The sequence below is a fragment of the Pyrus communis genome, chromosome 2, assembly GCF_963583255.1.
Source record: "Pyrus communis chromosome 2, drPyrComm1.1, whole genome shotgun sequence".
Taxonomy (NCBI): domain Eukaryota; kingdom Viridiplantae; phylum Streptophyta; class Magnoliopsida; order Rosales; family Rosaceae; genus Pyrus; species Pyrus communis.
Window position 1 is genome coordinate 15,970,698 of NC_084804.1, and position 19,825 is coordinate 15,990,522.

Here is a 19,825-nt window from a genome sequence, read left to right on the forward strand (position 1 = left end):
AAATTTGCTTTTCAGATATTCAACAGTTTTATTGAGCTCTTTAGGAGTTCCAACTAGGTTCATGTCATCGACATATACTGCCATTATAGCAAATCCAGAATTGAATTTCTTAAGGAACATACAGGGGCAAATGACATTGTTGGTATATCCTTCTTTGATCAAATACTCACGAGACGATTATACCACATTCGTCCAAATTGTTTCAGCCCATACAATGATCACCTTAATTTGATTGAGAGCATACCTCGTGATTTGTTATTTGCTTAAGGCAACTTAAGTCCTTCTAGGACCTTTATGTATATGTCAATATCTAATTCTCCATATAGATACGCGGTGATGACATCCATAAGTCGCATGTCAAGTTTTTCTGAAACCACTAAACTTATTAAGTAACATAACGTAATTGCGTCCATTATAAGAGAGTATGTATCCTTATAATCAATTCCAGGTCTTTGTGAAAAGCCTTGTGCAACGAGTCTTGCTTTATATCTCGTAATCTCGTTTTTCTCATTGCGCTTTCTTGTGAATACCCATTTGTAACCCACGAGATTTACATCCAGTGGAGTTTGGACAACTGGTCCAAAAACACTTCGCTTTTTTAAGGAATTTAATTCTGCCTGGATTGCATCTTTCCACTTAGGCCAATCTTGTCCCTGTTTTGCATTCATCAACAGAGCAGGGCTCAGTATCATCACTTGATATGATTTCAGTGGCTACTACGAATGCGAATATGTCATCAATGATTATTTCATTTTGATCCCACAATTCATTAGTACAAGCATAATTTATGGAGATTTCTTTGCTTTCATGTACCTTTGTCTCTTCGGGGACATGTGTATCATCATGGACATTTTCTTTTTCAGGATCATGAATTGTGGATCTGTCATTCATTTTGTTTTCCTAAATGATTTCATTTGGATTCAGTTGTGCTTTCGTCTTTCGTCTTTCTCTTTCAAGGGGCTGGATCTTTTGAACCTAGAGGTCTACCACGCTTTAGGCGTGCACCAGATGAATCATTCACTATCACTTTATTTTATCTAATAGGGACATCAATTCTTGCATGTGCATTTGTAGCTGGTATATGTGATTTTGTCACTTTCATAGCATCATTTAATGCATCTGGCATTTCATTAGCAATACTTTGAAGATGAACGATTGTTTTCACTTCATTTTCACATTGAGTGCTATGTGGATCAAAATGAGATAAGGTGGGTACAACCTATGTCAGCTCTTGTCATTCTTCTGGAATGGTCTTTTCTACCCCTAGCGATGAGAAGACTGTCTCATCAAAGTGACAATCAGCAAAACAAGCTGTAAACATATCACCTGTCAAAGGTTCCAAATATCTAATGATAGATGGTGAATCAAAACCCACATAAATTCTCAGTCTGCACTGAGGTCCCATTTTAGTGCGTTGTGGCAGTGCAATAGGCACATAAATAGCACAACCAAAATCTCGTAAATGTGAAATGTTTGGCTGATGCCCAAACACGAGTTGTATTGATGAGTATTGGTCATTGGCTACATGTCTCAATCGAACCAATGATGTTGCATGCAAGATCGCATGTCCCCATATAGAAATTGGCAATTTTGTTTTCATGAGCAAAGTGCGAGCTATTAATTGAAGTCGCTTGATAAATGCTTCTGCTAAACCATTTTGAGTATGGACATGAGGAATATGGTGTTCAACATCAATGCCCAATGTTATGCAGTAATCATCAAAGGTTTGAGATGTAAATTCACTAGCATTATCAAGTCGAATTGACTTAATAGGGTAATTTGGGAATTGTGCTCACAACTTAATTATCTGAGCAAAAAATCTTGCAAAAGCTACATTTCGAGTAGACAACAGACAAACATGTGACCATTGGGTAGATGCATCAACCAAAACCATAAAATATCGGAATGATCAACAAGATGGTTGAATAGGCCCACAAATATCCCTTTGAATTCTTTGCAAAAATGATGGGGAATCAGCATCAACCTGTAGTTGTGATGGTCTAATTACCAACTTTCCTTGAGAACAAGCTTTGCAAGGGTTATCATTTGAGATAGCCATGTGTTTGCTCAATAATGGATGTCCATTAGAGTTGGTGATGATCATGCGCATCATGGTGAATCCTGGATGACCCAGACGGTCATGCCAAAGCATGTAAATTTTTTAATCAATGAACTTCTGGTTCATGACAATATGTGATTCAATGTCTTTATGTATGTATAATCACTCGACAAACTGCGCAACTTTTCCAATATACGTTTCTGGGTATCATTGGAGGTAATGCATAAATACTCCACATTTTCTACACTTTTCGTTTCAAAGTGGTATCCATTTAAACTTATATCTTTAAAACTCAACAAATTTCGAGTAGATCGAGTAGCGTACAACGCATTTTGTATGGACAATATTGTTCCATTTGGTAACATGATCTTGGCTTTTCCTCAGCCTTCAATTACATCTGATTGGCCTGATATTGTTGTTACCTTTACTTTTGTAAGCATCAAGCTTGAGAAATACTTTTGATCTCGAAGTATTGTATGTGTGGTTGCGCTGTTTGCAAGACAAATATCTCTGCCATTGCCCTTGTTTTGAGAATGACCATAGTTTTTATCCATGTTTTCTGAGTAAAGGGGATCATGGTTAAAAAAAAATTTATTCACAATAAAATAAAATTGAAATGCCACTTTTATTGAATTGAAATGCGAGTTTTAAACTACAAGTTGAGAATAATAAAAGTACATTAAACAGAAATGATGCAATCAGACCGATACACTTTATTCCTTTTTTCCACAATAAAGTCTGAGACATCTAGGTGGGTTGTGTTCAACTGTCCTGATAAGTCACACACTGGATCAGGTATATCCATTGGTCTAGCTTGGTCGAGGAAATTGGTCTCGACACTTTTCCCTTTGAGGGAGGTTTGATACAGATCCACCAGATGTTTTGGGGTACGACAGGTACACGCCCAGTGCCCATTGCCACCACACCTATGGCAGACTCCTTCAGAGTTTCTAGGAGCATTGTTTATATGAGTTTTGCCTTTGTGGCGATTTACATTTTTGAAGCTCGGGCTTGAATTATGCCTTAGAATCTAAACTGAATACCATGATTCTTGCCTTTCCCGTTCCACCGACCTTGCCTGTAGCCACGTCCTCGTTTGTAATTATTACCATGAGAGGATATGTTGTTCATTTAAAGGGAAACATCATTCACTTCTGGGAATGGTGTAGATCGAGTAGGCCGGGACAAATGATTCTTCATCAGAAGCTCATTATTTTGTTCAGCTCCCAGGAGCATAGATATCAGCTGGTTGTATTCAGTGAAGCCTCGCTCTCTATGCTGCTGTTATAGGAGCATGTTGGAGGCATGAAAGGTGTTGAAAGTCTTTTCTAGCATCTCTTTCTCAGTGATGTTTTCCCCTACAGAGTTTCATCTGGGAGCTAATTCTGAACATTGTAAAATTGCACTCAGCCACTGTCTTGAAATCCTGGATCCTCAGGTGAGTCTACCCATAACGAGCCCTTGGAAGAATCATCGTTTTCTGGTGATTGTATCTATTTCTCAATGCCTTGCAGAGGTTAATGAATCTTCAACTGTCAGGTATTTGCTCTTCAGTCCTTCATCAAGGTGGCGACAGATAAAGATCATGGCCTTCGCCTGATCTTGAGAAGATGCATTGTTCTCCTCCTTGATTGTTTCTCTAAGATTCCCTGCCTTCAGATGAATCTTGGCATCTACTATCTAGGTAAGGTAGTTCTTCCCAGTATTTCCAGGGCAACAAAATCAAGCTTTGCCAAGTTCGCCATTTTCTTTTCTAAAAGAAAAATGAGATGTGTAAGAACTTTTAATAATATGTATTCTGGAGAGATGTAGTGTTAGAATTTCTGGTTCTTACAAATTTTCCATTTTAATCTTCAGGCCAAAATGATAAGCATTCGAAACTTCAGGCTCGAGATTTACATGATTAATGAGGATGGTGATTGTACTGCACCATTCTTATTGAACCAAGCATAGGATGAACGATTATTTCGCACCACTCAAACAGCAGGAAAATTTAAATATGTAGAGCATGGTGAGCGATTATACCGCACCACCTAAAAATGCAATAAAATTAAATTTGTAGGTCAAGATAGGCGATGATACCGCACCATCATGGATTGCAGTAAGATTAAATTTGCATTTCAAGATGGGCGATTGTACCGAACCATCTTTGATTGCAATAAAATTAACATAAATAAAAACTGAGTTAGTAATAAGGAACTACACTAAACAAGAAATCAAAGAAATAAGTAATTGTTAAATTGAGAACAAGAAGCAGGCATGGTGCTAGCAGTTCATCACGACGGTACATCATGCATGTGAGGCAGAGGACGAAGAAGAATAGGAAGATCCTTAGAGGAAGCATTTTTTTTTCTTTTCGATGAAGAGAGATGAGAACTGGTTAGAGAGTCGTGCTGATAACGTGTTATAAATAGGCAAAAGCTAGAGAGATAGATAACCTTTGCTAGTGACAGGAGTGAAGCAGGTGTAAAACATCACAATGTAACAATAACACAAGATGATGACAGATAAAAGAAGGAGGGAGAGATGCTGATGTTATTGATCTTTTCTTTTCGCAGTGTATTTTGATAGCAAACAGAGCACTCTATTTATAGAGCAATTCCAAACAAATATAATAATTACATCTTGAAAAACATAGCGCACATTTTTTGAAAGTGTCACACAAATACGATCATCATTCTTTCCCCAAGTCCTCATTACTATGTAGGCATTCATTCATCCACTAATATTTACAACAGATTTCTCTTTCTGCAATTTTTCTCTCTTATCTCGATTAAACATATGACTATGGACAAAAAGATGGTGAAAATTAAGCTTACAAGTTTTGTTATACAATGTAAGCTAACGGTGTCAATTCCCCACATTGGATGACTACAGGTTCTAAGGTTGGATCATTTGAGAAAGGATCCTGGCCAGATTCTCTTTATGAGGATCTTAGAGATCTTTCAATCACATTCATTCATTGTGCATCATACAGTTAATTTTTGTCAAGTACTGTTTATATTTAATTTTAAATAAAAATTTTACAATGATTTTTAAACGCAATGTACGATGAACGGATGTGATTTAAGAAACTTTAGAATCCTCACAAAAAGAATTCGATGAGGATCCTTAGTTGGATCATTTTATCATTCATGTGATTGATGTGGACGTAAAGTTGAGGCAAGTCGGCCGCCCTATGTTTGTGAAACAGTGAAGAACACAATGGTTTTCCTCACCTTGAGTGGGCAAATGGGGTATCGTTGACAAGATTGAAGCACCCCCTAGTTCATTTCATGTTTCCTCTTATCAACTATCATTTGAGAAAATAATGTGCCAAATAATAGCGCTTTTTAAGTGCATGTATTAATATGTTAATAATTTCATCAAACTGTGCAAGAAGATTTGGTAACAGCTAGGTGCATGCGTGATGCACCCTTTATTTGGACAATCAAAAGCCAAGTTATCTCATATATAACATGCTATTTATGAAAGTTTTTAAGTTGTAACGGTCACATTATCAATTTATTCATATTATAAGACATTTTATTTAGGGTCATTTTGGTTTCGGTTTCTAATATACCTAATTGTTAGATTGAAACCTTGTTTGTTTAAATACTTTGATTGAAGTCCTTAGCCTCATTTAAGAGATTTAACTCATGCATTTATACATTCAATGTCACACAAATTGTGAAATTTAAACAAATTCAAATAAAATTTTGACAAAAAATAAAAATAAAAATTTTAAAATATAAGAAATACTTAAAATTTAACTTTAGAGTAATCTTGTTATTCACAAAAATGTGACAACACATCCTTAATTTTATGTTTTTATTAATTTTTAAATGAGTGAATTGACGAAAATGCCCTAGAGGCTAGATTGTTGACTTTCGTTGACTGCCCTTCGTGACGCGTACAAGTTATTATTTTATCGTACTCTCGAAGTTCTTGACAGGACAATCACGTAAGCGTAATCCGAATCGAAACCTGAGTTACGATAGTGGTTTTATAGAACTATAAATCCGAAAAGTACTTTTGTAAAGATTACTATTTATTATTTTATATAATTCTCATAATTATTATATTATTATTTTAAAATTATTTTGTGAGAAATGATGGAAGGGAGAGTATTGGACAGAGGAAAGAATGGAGAACGCAGAGGGGGCTGTTGCCTAATCCGAGGAGAAAAAATAAGGGTGGATGGACCAACCATTAGATGGAGGTGAGGATATGACCAATGGGAGAGGAGAGAAAGGAAGAGAAAGGAAGGGAAAGGTGAGAGTGGGGTAGTACCAGATCCCCCTGACCAAGTTTCTCCCCGTCGACTCGACATGATTCCTAGACACCTAGATGTTGATTCCAGCATTTTCTTGGCGAAATGATCATCGCCACTACCCAAAACCAACTCCACGACCTTTCTTCTTCAAGTTCCACCCTAAACTCGATGATTTTTCATCTTGGTTTCGTGGGGATAGTACCAGTGGCGCTAAGGGGACATCGGTGGAGATCCGCCATTTCTAAAGGTGATTCCTTCGACCACCACCACCATTGGCCTTCCCTTGAGCCTAGGAACAAACCCCAAACAAGTTTGGAGGTGGCGGAGCTTTGGATTCGATGAATCAATAACACCAAATTCAAGGGTTTCAGGCGGTTCGAGGATGATTTTGGGCCTTTCCTAGCCAAATTGGAATTGGCCACAGGTATAAAACTTGTTCTACTTGTTGAGATCTTCATTCCTGTAAATTTTGAGAATTTTTGGAAATAGTTAAATTTTCCCTCGAGTCGAGGCGGCCAGCCTTCGCGTACGGTGACATGTGGCAGGGACGCGTGGACAGAGACACCACTTGACCCCCCTAGGCTAAAATTGGTGCCTTGATTCGATATTAGACATCCGATTGATGGAATTTCGTTGTTTGGTTATATTTCCGTTAAGGACCGCTACTTGGCTATTATATGATTCGATGATCCGACCATTGGATCGTCACCAAACTTTGTTACCTAATAGTACATAATATTTAAGGATATTAGGTATTGATAGATTAGGAATCTGACATACGAATCTTCCCGGATGGGTTTTCTAAGTTTGTAAATCTAAACGTTGGCAGCCACTTAATTTTACCGATTGGCGAAGATCCGACCGTTGGATCGTTCCGAAACTTTAGGATGTTGTTCTAGAAGCTTATTGAAACTCTTGGGAAGTTACAGATTGGAAATCCAAGTTACGTAGAGTTGTGGACCCTACCGTCAACCTTTGATTGACGGTTGACTTTTGGTCAATGGGTTACAAATCATTCTAGAATGTCCTTGGGGATATGTTTCATGTAAGTTATGTGTTCTATGGATAAGAATTCTGAGACGTGATTTGATATTTGTTCTAGGGATCGTCTGTGATGCCTCGATATTCATGCTAGGGAGTTGTAGCGTGGACTTTAGGTGAGTGAGTCTTTTCCTTTTTATAGTGTGTGTGTGTGTATATATATATATATATAGATAGATATATATCTATATATAGATATATATAGATATATATCTATCTATATATATAGATAGATAGATAGATATATAGATAGATATAGATATATATCTATATATATATATATCTATATATAGATATAATCTTGATCTCGACCCAGTCTATCGGTTGACGTGGATCCAGAAAAAGACTGTCTGCTAGGAGTAAAAGATTTATGTGAATGTACTGATTCACAAGATTTTCTTGCTGGTCTATCAAAATTGATTTTTACAGTGCCGTCAAAATATTGTTCAATGTTGTCAAGATTAACAAGACTGTTTTGGACGGAAACCGGCTTACTTTCATTAATTAAACACCAATCTGAAGGGAGACTGATGTCTGACCACCTAATAGTCCTTGGTACTCTTATGTTTGCGCTTTCTTGGGTTGTTTGGATCAAAAGAGTGTGGTCTCGAGGACTTTTGTTCAAAGCTTGAAAATTCATGTTTGTGCCAGTGACTTTGTAATAAATTCTAAAAATAAGTGCCAAAGGCTGTGTTCCTTCCAGTACTTGGTACCCGGAGGTTTTGATAAATGGATAGGTCCGTTGTAAAGACTAGATTCGATCATTCCGAGTATACTATCGTTGAAATCAGTAAATCTAGCGTCGCGTAGACATAAAAGGATAGAAGTGTTAAGACCTTTTCGTGTTAACGGTTTAATTGCGATTTGAACTAAACCAATATGAAGATAGTTATGACCATTTTTACGATGCGCTTTGATTTGTTCTGGAGAAAATAATTGACAAGTCTCATGTTCTTTGCTAAGAGCATAAGCCTTCTCAACTGTTTTGACGTGATGTTCTGATTTGAAAGAGGTCAAAGACCATTTTTTCTTGTAAATTTCTTGGGTTGAAACCTTTGGAATATTCCACTCAGAAAAATCAATACTTTCGTCTGTTTGAAAATCCAGTTTTTGTTCTTCATTGACAATGTCAGGTATAGTTCCTAAGTTGGGTCTAGAGCTAGTGCTGGCCATTGAATTAATCTAAATAATCTACTCATGATATGCACAAAACAAGTATACTATATGCAAGACTTAAAAGATTCACCTTCCTCGTATGTCTAGACTCTTCCCCAGCTCATGCGCTCCGCTCATGCCTCTCCTAGGACTTATTGTTTGGACCACGTCTTACTGTTTGGCTGGAAGAAAGAAGAACTGAGGACCGACGATTAAGAAATGCAGATAAGATACAAGTATATATCTATATATAGATATATATATATATATATATATAGATATATATCTCTATCTATCTATATATGATTGATAGTTTCCATTTATGCCTATGAAAAAGAATTTCTTACGTATGCCTGGATTAGACTAAAATTTATAAGCATTAGCGAAATGACAGAATTTATGAAATTATTCCGGATCCGGCGGGATGCCTTAATCCAAGTTACGGCTTGGATGAATGTTATATTGACTAGAAATTATGGAATATGCTACATCCTATGGGATGCACATGTATGCTTATAATCTTTGATGCCATAATTTTATCTACGGTTATGAATGTTAGTATGTTGATTAGAACTATCGAATCACTGTGGCATGACTATATATGTGTTATCTACTCATCATTTGCTGCACCCGGTGTTAGTGCTCACCCAGGGCCAGGGCCAGTCTTTCACGTGTATGTTCACATCCACACCGCACGCTCGTCTTGGATCTAAGTAGACGTTAGTCCTGTCGTACAGGTTGCATTAGGCAACTTTGACTTGTGTGTCAGCATATGTTGATGAGACTTAGTTTAATATGTTTGCTTATGCGAAAGTATACAATTACTGACGTCATGCAGTTATATATGAACTATTGTGCCTTATTGATATCTTGATATTTTGCAACCTACGGTGAGTATTTTCATACTATGTGTACTATGTATATTTTGAAAACTATACAAGTTTTACGACGAGTGGTTATAACGTTTTGCAAGGTTTTTATTAAAACTTTATTTTCAGGCCCACTCACCCTTGTTTTTTGCCCCTCCAGGTTTTAGCTGCTGACTTTTGTATCGACAATGATTCTTGGCAAATCTCAGTATAGATGGCTACCTTTGAGGGTATAATCCTTATCCTATCTTACTGTACTTTACTTATGCTCTAACATCACGTCTGAAATGGGTTCATTCCCGCTCACCACACACTTTTGTATTTAAGCATTTTTAGGTTTAAATTTATTCACATTTTCCACATCACTACACTTTATGGCTTCGTCACCTTCTAGGTGTCAGCTAGCACAACTCAATTTGGAGTCCTAGTGGATATTCCAGGTCGGGGTGTGTCAAAAAAATTATAGCAAAATAAAATAAAAAATGTACCCCCATAATTATTAACTTATTTTAAAAAAATAAGTATTGATATTTTTTAAAACATAAAATAAATACATATAATTAGCATGCGTGCATCTAGCAAAATTAAACATGGGTACAAATAAATATAAAAAATATGGGTACAAATACAAAATAAAAGTTTAAAAAATATGGGTACAAAAAGGAATTAATATATGGGTACAAATTAAAACTGAAAAGAAAATTTATACAAATTTAAAAAAGGGTTGCAAAAACAAAAATGGGTACAAACTAAAAATAAAAATATATGACAAAAAAATTAGCCATAAACATAAATATAGCAAATGTAACTTTTCTAACACTAAATAAATATATTTAGAAATGAAAATTTTTTATTATTGAAATAATTAATGATGTTTATTAAAATCTAAGGACCTTAATCAAAAATTGAAAAGGAATAAGGTTTTAATCAATGAAGTATGAAAAATAGGGATGAAAACCTAATTTTTCCTTTTTTTGTTTCTTCCTAATGTTTACCAGGGGTGGGCAAGCGGGTATAGGAATCGTAGTTCGGGGCGGGTAATCAAGGTTTGGCGTGGGTACGGGCCGGTTCCTAATTTAAAAAAAAGAGAAACCGGGCGGGGCGGGTCGGGGCTTTGAAATTTTAGGGGCGGCCGAGTTTAGAAGTATAGAAAAACGGGTACCCGGACCGACCCGTTTGTAACATTTTCTCATTCTTCTCTTATTTTCTTACACCTTCTCGAATACTCTTATATCCTCAATCCTTCCTTTCAGATTTGTCGATTCTCAATCTCATCCCTCTCGATCTCTCTCTCCCACAGTCTTTCTCTCTCTCCAGATGCCTCTCTCTCCGATCTACGTAGCTTCGCCGGTTTTCACTCCTTCCCGAACTTCTCTGATTTCGTCCTCCAAATCTACTTCGTAATCTCCGAGTCTGAGTCCGAGTTCGACTCGGTTTCCGATTTAGGATCCTCTAAGTTCACCTCCGAAACTGTTTGCTTGTCTTGGTACACAACCTTCTCCCCTTCATGGTTCCACCCACACTTCGTCACTCTCTATCAGTCATCTCCTCCACCACCTCGACATCACCGTCGTTGCGAGTCCTTAACGACATCTTAGAACTCAGGCACCCGCACCACCCATCTTCTCGATTTTGCTATTTCGATTTCGTTGAATCTCCCATGTCTCTCTCACATGTGTCCTGGGGACCATCATTCTCCATCAATCATCTCTTCCACCACCCCTATCATCAGCGCCTCAAGATTGTCAAACATCACCATCATCAGTGCCATGCAAATCGAAATCGACCACCATACTCTCTGTTAGATCTTAATTTTTTCCAAGATTTGGTATTTGGCCTATCTGGGTTTTCATTAATCTACAAGTATGGTGGAAATTTGAGATGGGGTTTTTTTTTTTCTTTTTTTTCTAAATTTGTTGTGGAGTTTAGACTTTAGAGCATCTGACTCTTTGTGGTTGTGAGCATTTGTATTTAAGTTTTGATTTCAGTCAGTAAGTTTAATGTATGATTATCTAATCTGGACCTTTGTGGTTGTGGTGACGACACAACAAAGACTGGTTAGAGACTTTTACAAGGTTCTAAACCAAGTGAACACTGAAGAAATCCCGGCTGATCTAAAGCTTCTAGATTGAGTTGAGTTGTTATTTTTTTCATGGCTTTTGACAGAAAATGCATTTAGAACAGCAAAGGGCGTGGAATTTGATGTGTACAGTTATGAGATTGTTTTACTTGAGCTGATAACTAGAAAGAAGGCATTGGATCCAGCATTTATGGAGAAAACTAATATTGCAGGATAGGCCAAGTCAATGTGGAGCAGCATGGAACAATTGATTAGATTGTCGATTCAAGCCTTAAAGAGGAACTTCTGGATTCAACAACCATGGATCAAGTTATCAAAGTGCTTATGGTGGCTTTCAGTCTCCTGCTTCAATCTCATTATGACCAAAACCAAAAAAAAAAAAAAAAAAATAATAATAATAATAATTAGGCCCATGGACCATCCCCAAACCGGCCCGTTTGAAATGGACCAGGTTAGGTTCGGATCCTAAACTCAAAATCCTTCTACCCGGCTTAGCCGGCCCCGTTACATTTTAAAACGGGTGCGGTTTGGTTCCTCCAAATTTCGACCCGGCATGTGCCCAGCCCTAATGTCTACATTTTGATAATTGACATGCTCCACTTTTAATGTAGTTTCATAGAACTTTCAAAAGGATAACTAAGTCAAAAAATAATTTTTGTAACTACACCTCTATTAAGTAGAAATAGTGATAAAATTAGTTTCATCCCAACATTATTCCCATATAAAGGTTTATTGTACAAGACTCAAAGCTATTTTATTCAAATTTTCATCAATTTAAGTCACACGACTTGCATGTAATCAGTGGCGAAGCTATGTAAGGGCAAAGAGTGGCGGCCACCCCTCCCCTCACCGGAAAACACACTTAGGAGCTTTGGTTCAGCCCTTCTGCTCTTGTCGGAATTCATGGCACCTGTAAAAATTGGTTTTGGCTAATGCACTGTCTCGGTCGAATTTGCAAAGGAATGGCGATAGTTTGGTTGGATTTGCAGATGAAGATGAAGACGGAGGAGAGAGGTTAGAAGGGCGATAGTTTGGTTGATTTTGGGCGGTACACTGTCTTCTCTAGTGACCTACTCTCACTCCGAACCACTCTCATTCCCTCTCTTCTCTGGTGACTTCAATTTCAATCCCTCGCCAACGTCCAGATTTGAGCTCGATGAAACTGGGTTATGGAAATCCACGAAATTGGAGCTTGTGGAAGACAAGAGATTTGGAACTTTAAAGTTCAAAAGAATTGCAGACTTTGAAGAGAGAGAGAGAGAGAGAGAAAGAGAGAGAGAGAGAGAGAGAGAGAGAGAGAGAGAGAGATTCAGGGGAGGGAAGGCGGTGAAAAGGTTTGGGTATTGGTCGGCACCGACGGTGAAAGGGTTGGGAATCTGGAGTTTGGTTTTCAGTTATGGGTTTAGGTTGGTGTTTGGTTATGGATTTAAACATGTTTGGTTACTAGAATAATGGGTGTTTTAAAATTACAGATGTCTTTATATTATTGGGTTTTGTCAGTTGTTAGTACACTTGTGGTCCTAACTAGGTAGGACCCAAGTATTATCCTTTCCCATATTTTTTTTTTCTGACCCCACCTTTTTTTTTTCCTTTTATGACCCCACCTTTTTTGTGGTTTATTAAGGAAAGAGATCCTTTCCGGATCTCTTCCACCAAGGCCACCAGATCAATTGATTCGAACCTTCCGAACTTCATTCAACGACCCACTTGTTTGACCCCTTAAAAGCTAAAATAATTTTTGGCCATTGGATGAAATTTGGAAGGCCCGGATCACTTAATCCGGTGGCCTTGGTGGAAGAGATCCGGAAAGGATTTATTAACCCATTTCTCTCCTTTTTTTTATTTTTTTATTTTTTTATTTTTTTTATTCTTGTATGTATTTTTATTTTCTCTTTTAAGACGCCACCGTATTTATCTCAAACTCTCACATTATTTATAAATATTGTATTACTTTTTAAAAACAATGTAAATATTATTTAATGCTTATTTTATGATAATTTAAATCCACCTAAGCTCATGCCTAGATCTCACCTAGGCACCTAGCTGCTAGGTCATAGTCCGCTGTTTGACTAGCACCTAACATTTTTTAGGATCTAATCCTAGCCAATTTAAGCTTCTTCCATTGGCTTTGATAATATTGCTTACGTGTAGAGACTATTTTCTGCTATGAATATTGACTTAAAATTTTGCACTCTCCAATGTGAAAGCAACTTCTTCGATTGAACCTTGCATTCTTTTGAATTTTTCCCCTTCTCTCGGCAAATCCTGGCTTTGCCACTGCATGTAATACATGTTGAAGTGTAGACTGACAAATTTTTAACGAGTTTAAGAATTTTTTCCAAAAATTAGTGCCATGCATGCATTTGTTATTGATAATTAAGGTGAGAGTTGTTTCTACTTTATGAAGCCAATGACCTAGGATTTTGAAAAAAAAAAAAATGTTTGTTTTCATTTACCAAACATATCTAACACTCCAAATTTTTAAAAGGTTGTATTTTGTTATAAAGAAAATTAAGCAACCCTAAACCAATATTAAGTTCGGAAGACATCAAAGAGGGTTGGGAACAGAGTTTGGTGGTTTATGAGTCGTCCTTTTCCAAGAGAGTCAGGTGGTACATATTTAGGTAGATTAAATTTCTAAATCATGTGATTTTTATTAAGGGAATTGTTATTGGACTTCAAAAATCTCATTATATACTCCAAATTTTCTATATTTGGAAAGAAAAATACACTTATGAGAAATGTAGAATGAGATTTTTGGAATGCTAATAACACTTCCCCTTATTAATAGGAAATAAACACGTTAATTGACACTGAAGTATTATCCAATCATCACCAACCAAGTCGTATAACTTATAAAATTTAGTCTAAATAATTAGTCTTTCTGGTAGTAGCTTTTTTAAACCTCTAACAATGTCATATTTTCAAATGAAAACTAATGAAAAAGGTTTGAAAATTTTAAGTTTTAACAATAAGGACAAAATAACAGGTAAAGTGAATAGTACTAGGATTGACTTTTTAGTATAAAAATATAATTTTTTATTAAAATAAATAGTACTAAGAACTTTTCGTTAAAGTTCCATTTTTCCAAAGAATACTCTCACATCAAATGGTATGCAAAAAATGGGGAAACAAGGGATACTATCACATCAAATGGCATGAAGTGCTGATATTCTCTCGTATGCAATTCTCATGTGTGAATGAACGGATGAGTGTGACAAATATCACTTTCCTAACTATATTACAAACAAAAAAATAAAATAAAATAAAATAAAATAAAATAAAAACTAAAATAAAATCTTTATTTTCTGGGTAAATAAAAAACTGTAATGCTGAAAAGGCAGGCTGTGCTATTAGTATAAATGGTCACACTCAATCTTCCAATCATGCATTTAGGTTTTGAGCAATCATTTCTTAGGGTTCATGATGAACTTTGATAACAACCATTCCAAGCCGCTAGGTTTTGAGCAACTTTCCATCATCGCGGCTAGTTGGCCTTTTTAACCTGTTCATTGCTGACGGGGTAGGAACTAGGAACTGTATGTGTGCGTGTGTGTATTTGTATACATTAAACAACAAGAAAAAAAATACCAGATCAAGATTCAAGATGACATATTTTATATATTTTTCAAGATTATATTTAAAATAGATTCATAAAAAGGGAGAGACAGGACAATAGACCGAAAAGAAATGGCACATGATGTCTCATTAAATTTTTTATTTTTTCAATTCTGTAAATTATATAATGCATGAATCGCCTTTTTTTCTTCTTAATCTGACATGGAATCACCTTTCAAGATGAATAATGATGTATAACACTCAAATTATATATAATCACATAATGTACATCATTAAATTGGGATAAATATTGTGCATGGTAGCATGGGCATTTTAGGCTAATCTCAGGGCCTTTGTATATTTTATAGTTTTTAGTGTAGTTTCTACCTTAGACCAACTCTTCCCCACATGCACTCGTGGTTGGAATTTGAATATTCCAAATCGAAGATCTTTTGGCATTTGAGAACAAAAGTAAGTTATAAGATTTGTTTAATTAATTGAGAATTGTTATTAGTATTTTAAAAAATTTATTTGGCATTTTTCGTAAGTGTATTTTTTTTTCTAATTATAGAAAGTTTGGAGTGCCAAATAAGATTTTTGGAATGCTAATAATAGTTTCCGATTAATTTTCTATATTTACTTTTTTTTTTTGAACAAATTTTTCTATATTTACTTTTTGAGTACATTCTATACTGACTTTTTTTTAGTACATCGATATATTTACACTATGTGAAGGATGAGTTGTTAGAGATTTCAATAATAAATATATAAATTATATATATATATATATATATGACTTGATGCTGCATTGTGCAACATGTGTGTGTATAATAAAGGGTGTTGCAGTGTGCGGCAAGAGTACGGGCGGCATCCTTTACAAAATGTTGGGTTTCATTCAACCTTTTGCGATTGTATATTTTGTTGAATGGTTGCAACTTTTGGTTAAAAGGTATGATGCTTACTCAAAGGGGTGTGATACTCACACACCCCATTTTACATTTCACACACCCTTCTAATTTTCGACTGTCAGATCGGATGAACTGAAGAAAAATCAACGGATAGAATTTAACAAGGGGTGTGTAAGAAGTAAAATGGGGTGTGTGGATAGCACACCCCTACACAAATTGTATGAGTAGAATTAAAAGATGTAATCAGTCAATATTTATTTTCTGAAAATTTAAATTGAAGACATGTCTTTTGGGTCAACACTATTAAGAAGTGTTGTATATCTTCAACTAAAATGAAATGACTAGATGAACGGGTGCTTTAATGCCTATAAATACCTTTTAAATGCCTATAAATACCTATTGTGGCATAATGTTTCACACTCAATTTTCAAAAATTTGTTTCTACATTTCTTGCTTTCTTCTTTCTCCATCACATTCATACAATTTCTTTCTAGTTATTTCCAAGGGAATGTAATTCGGTTTTGCTAATCGAATATTCCATACTTTGTTGTATCCTGGAAGTGATTTGCCAAGAACCCCTTAGCAAACTCATTCGAGTGGGGCAAATAACACTTTAAGAAAATGATTCAAGTCGTACCTCAAAGTTAGCATTTGGATTATTCTCTATATTTCTACATTTACTCTAATAAGAGTTCGGCTAAGCCACACAATGGCGGCCTAATTTGGTATCGAATTCGCCATTCACGATCTTCAAACCTAAGACCTTTCACTTCCAAGTAAAGAGAAATACTACTTACTTAAAAACAAAAGGGAAATCCTGGTGCCTTTTTTTATATTGTTTCAATGAAATGTTATCTCGTCAAATTATTTGGTATATATGTAATTAGACTAAAATTACTAATTTGAATCACGTATGTGCAAAAAACAAGCACCTGCATGATTATTGATGTGAATTGATAATTTGATAACGTAACTACCCTGATCGCTTTTTCTTAAGATAAGTTGTTAATTTCTGGATTCTTGTTAAAGACTGAAGCATATATAAAATTGGTTGGGAACGACAAGGAAAATGATGGAAAAGAAGTTTCGAGTGAAGCCATTTGGAGAAAATGAGGTTGCTTCTGGCTTTAGAGAGAAGAAGCCAAGACGGATGTCAAGGATTGTCCTAATTTAACACGTCTGGTTGAGCACTATTTTATTTGATTGAATAAGGAAGGTAGTCAATGCTTGATTGTGACTATTGAAGTTTTTGGCAAATATTTTTCTAAATAATCCTTAAAACTATAGAATCATGAGAGACCAAAACCCTTTTGCTAACTTTAAAGTCTTCAAATTACGCTCACTGATTTGGCCAAAATGCCCACCTTACCCCCTACTTTTTTTTTTTTTTTTTTGTGTGTTGATAACGAAACATAAACTTAAAAAAAAGAAAAAAAAGAAAAAAAAAGGAAGAAGTCACATATGAATATCACGAGATCACGAATTCAATCTTATCTTTTGTATTAAAATATTAGGGTTTTGGCTCCCACAGTCGTGCCTTTTGTCGTAGCACGTATGATACGGTTTCTTTTTGATGCAGGATCATGATGATTAATTATGGAATTAATTAGTTTAAAAATATTCTCAGCTAGATCACCTTAACTTTTCACCACCCAGTTCCAATTAGGTACAACCAAATTTTACAAAAGTTTATTCTCTTCTAATTCTTGGAAAGGGTTTTCCTTGTTATTGCATACCTAGCATGCATATGGAAGCACATATGGTAAATAATTATAACATTCTGATGGAAACTTTTGCCAGGGTTTTTGAATTAAAAACAGAAAAAAGAAGATTCTTCAAAGTACTTAAAGATTATCTAGGTGCAAAAACAGATTTTTAAGTATGGTTTTGTAGCAAAAAATTAAAGGGAATAAATGAGATAAAAAGAAAATTTAAGCTTTAGACTCCTTTAAAAAAAAAAAAAATGCTAGTGATTAGCAACACAAACCACCCTCTTGAAGTTTCAACCACCAAACTTCTTTTGGTAATTAAATCTAAGTGCTCAATATCTTTGAGAGGGACATAACTTTCAGAATATGGAAGCATCAAATATGCTCCCTTGACATATATGAAATCTCAGTAAATTACTAGTTCTTGTGACTTCCCCTACAATGGAAAAAAGATTAGGCTGTTTATATATAGAGGCAATTAGGCACGTTCCTTCGGGGATATCTACTAAAATTGAAACGATATGAACAAGATTAGTGCATAAATCGAGAAATCGCCGATCCTTTTCTTCATCTTATTGTAACCTAAAAATTAAACAAAATTAGTCTTCTAGTTTAGTTACAGACATAGTCACCAAGTACCATTATTGAATGTGGACAAAGATGATTAAGAAATAAGAGGAAAACATTTCTGGTTGCTGCTAGACACTGGCATTGCAAATTGCAAATTACAAATTGCAAAATGGATGCTCTTTTGGAGTTCAAGACCCCTGAATGGAATTGGAATTCTTGTTATATGGTCCCAACCTTCTCTTCACCTTTAGCTACCTTTCATAGCCCTAATGTGTGCATATGATGCTAATATGCTATCTTTGAAATGCCAAATGCCAACCCATCTCATATGTTTGTCTCTTTTTTCTCACCTTTTCTTTCCTCTCTATCTCTTTACCTCTTTTGAGGCAATGCTCATTGATTTTGAGTTGCAGATTGGATTGTGGTTGAGGTATTTGGCACACTCATTCAATCCTCTAATTAATATGGAACGATCATACTGCGTATTTTGCAAAAATGTTCAATTATGAACTTTTTTCGTTGCAGAATGTGTGAATCAGCCTAGACCCTTAAAATTCACAATGCAAACGTCTACTCTCGAATTCTTATATCACGTGAATGACACATGAATTATATGTGAGATACCCATTTCATAGAATGGGTGTTAACAGCTTTAGCTCAAACGCAGCCATCCACTTCTCGTGCAGATCTTATTGGAAGAAAAACTAACAACCCAATTTACCATGTTCAATGAGGATGGCCAATTTGTCACGATTCTTTTATGATTAGGCAAAACAATGGTAATTTAATTGCATTTTAGAATCACATAATTACACAAATCTAATAATTGGTAAAATTGGCCAGTTAATTCTTCATCTGCAACTAGTTAAACCTTATATTCATAACTGAAATTTGAGTCCAACCAACTTGAAACTATGTTAAAATAAAACCATTAAGATTATGATAATAATTGTCCTCTTAATTAATCATTAATCCCACACGCACCAATAACGTCAGAGAAATTCTAAAGAGGCTCTTTCAAAAGCAAAAGCAAGACTCTTCATAGATTTTCTGCCACCTTATGTATTTTGCACAATATTATATAATGTTTACACAATAATTGACGTTAAATTATGAAAAGATAAAAGATCTATAAAGAATCCCACTTTCAAAAAAAATTTATAAAATTTCTCGTAACATTATCTAAATCTGTAAAAACAAACACAAATTAGTCCACAGTGAAAAGTGAAAACCTTCATCATCATTACCTAAATTGAAAAGAAAGGTAAACTCAAACCACCTTGAAAATCCCCAAGAAAATTACAAGGGTACTTCCGGAATGGAACCCGCGAGAAAATATGGTGGCGGCTACAAGCGTCAAACTTTCCGTCAAAGCAAATCCCAATCTCGTTTTGTCCTATTTTTAAGACCTTCCAAAACCCAAATAATTCAATTAATTTATTTTTTCTTGGTCAAATTTCAAAACAGAAATTTTATAATTTGAATTTCCAATTATGTGCGTCTCTAACCATAAACCATCTCAATTTCTCAAAAATCTCCCCACTGATCTGGTTGTTACCCAAACTTAAAATATGTTTAAAATAAAAAGATATAGCCCTAAAAAGTACACCCAATAAAAATT